Below are 2508 nucleotides of genomic sequence, written 5' to 3' on the forward strand. Positions count from 1 at the left end.
TCCTCGTTGTTTTTTTTGGGGGCAGTCTCTTACCCAGTGGCCAGCCTCCTTGCAGTAGGCACATTGGTCTTTTCTCAGATTATCATGGGTTGGGTGTACTCTGGCTGTAGATGCTCTTTCTGTACCACTGCTGCCAGGACCTTGGTCATTTTTTCAGTGGCCTTAAATTGCCTTTCCTCTGGAGTATCTCTGTTATTATAAACCTGCTGGGCTATCTGAAGGAGGTCCTGAATCCGCTTTCCTTCCAAGTCTTCTAATTTCTGGAGTTTTCTTTTAATATCTGGGGCTGCCTGATTTACGAATGACATTACTACAGCTGCCTGACTTCCTGGAGCCTCTGGATCTATGGGGGTGTACTGTCTAAAAGCTTCCATTAATCTCTCTAAGTAGGTAGCTGGGCTCTCTGTCTTTCCCTGTAGAATAGAATATACTTTGGCCAAATTAGTGGGCTTGCGAGCAGCTGCCCGGAGACCTGCCATTAGAGTCTGGCGATAAAGGTGTAGCCGTCCCCTACCTTCTGCCGTGTTGTAGTCCCACGCCGGCCTGGTCAGAGGAAAAGTCGCGTTTATGAGGTCAGGGTTGGCAGTCGGTTGACCGTCATCCCCCGGGACCGGCTTTCTGGCTTCTACCTGTATTCTCTCTCACTCTTCCGTGGTAAACAAGATTCGGAGGAGCTGCTGACAATCATCCTAAGTGGGCTGGTGGGTGAACATGACACTATCCAGTAAAGCCAGTAAATCTTTGGGGTTGTCTGAAAACCGAGCACTCTGCGTCTTCCAGTTATACAGATCACTGGTGGAGAATAGCCAGTACTGGAGCCTGGGGATTCCTGTGTCATCTGGGGGTCCTATTTCCCGGAGGGGTAAAACCACCGTGGAGTCAGGCGGCTGGGGGGGGCTAGTCCGCGAAGTGCGCCCTCGCGTCCGCCCTGCCGGCCCTTCAAAGTTACTTTCCCTATCAGCGGGCCCGTGAGTGCCGGCCGCCTCCCCTCCCCCTGCTCTCTCCCGCGACTCAGCCCGGGGGGTGGGTCTGGGTGCGTCGGCCCCCTCCCGTCGGCCTGCTCCCTCCCGCGACTCAGCCTGGGGGGTGGGTCTGGGTGCGTCAGCCGCCTCCCGTCCGCCTGCTCCTTCCCGCGACTCAGCCCGAGGGGCCGGGGCCTGGGGCCTGGAGGGGTACGGAGGGGGTTCTGTGAACAGCAGGTCCTCGCTATCAGGTAGAACAGGATGGGGGGGGGCAGTTGGTTGCTTGGATTTTAGTGGTCGAGCAACCAGTGCCTTACAGGGTTCAGAGGCTAATTGGAAAGGGGACAGCCAAGGAGGCGGGTTTTCAACAAGGTCCTGCCATATGAGGATGTATGGGATTTGATCTAAGTGGCCCGCACGCCCAGGTAGGAAAATCTTGGATTTTACCCTAGTAATGACAGCAAGCCGGAAGGTCCCTTCGGGTGGCTACCCCACATCAAAGGCAGGCCATTCGGAGCGACACAGAGTAATTAGCTTTCCTTTCCTGATTTCCATACCAAGATCATGGCCCCTTGCTCTAACTTCTTTGAAATTACTTGTAAGGAGAGATAGAGGAGTACTCTGGGTATTACCTATCCTGTAATGATTTGTAGTCCTTTCCTGTAAAGGAATGTGGGTTAGAATCCCTATAAAGGAAATCTGATCTGACTTATTAATGATAGCTAGTCGCAGGCGCACTTCGGCAGCCCGGGAACCGGGGCAGTTCAGATCGCGAATGCGCGCCGGAAGCCAGGAGCCCGGGGACCGGGGCCGGAAGCACGCGCCGGAAGCCGGGAGCCCAGGGACCGGGGCCGGAAGCGCGCGCCGGAAGCCGGGAGCCCGGGGACCGGGGCCGGAAGCCGGGAGCCCGGGGACCGGGGCAGTTCAGATCGCACGCGCGCACCGGAAGCCCGGGTCAGAGTCAGCTGTTGCCCGGATCGTGAACGTGCTCCGGCAACTCAGATCGCGAGCGCGCCCCGGCAGTCCGGGTCAGAGTCAGCTGCTGCCCGGATCGCGAACGCGCTCCAGCAGCTCAGATCGCCAGCGCGCCCCGGCAGTCCGGGTCAGAGTCAGCTGCTGCCCGGATCGCGAACACGCTCCGGCAGCTCAGATCGCCAGCGCGCCCCAGCAGTCCGGGTCAGAGTCAGTTGCTGCCCGGATCGCGAACGCGCTCCGGCAGCTCAGATCGCAATTTAGATCAGAAGAGAGCCAGGGGACATCTCCCACCAGTCTCCACTGGCTGTCCTATAGCGCGTCCGCCAGGACTGTGCCAGCTCCAGTTTCAGACCTCGCGAGTCACAGATTCAGATTCAGAACAGACACACAGACACAGACAGACAAACGGAGACGAGCCAGCTCACCTATCAGTAGATCGATCCTAGCAGATCCATTGACCAGGGGTCTGGTGGGCTTGGGGAATCCCGGACGAGCCCCCAGATGTTTTGCCTAGACTGTTCCCCAAAGAAGACCACCAGAGTCCAGAGTCAAAGCCAAGCGGCAAGGATCT

The sequence above is a fragment of the Papio anubis genome, chromosome 12, assembly GCF_008728515.1.
Source record: "Papio anubis isolate 15944 chromosome 12, Panubis1.0, whole genome shotgun sequence".
Lineage (NCBI taxonomy): Eukaryota > Metazoa > Chordata > Mammalia > Primates > Cercopithecidae > Papio > Papio anubis.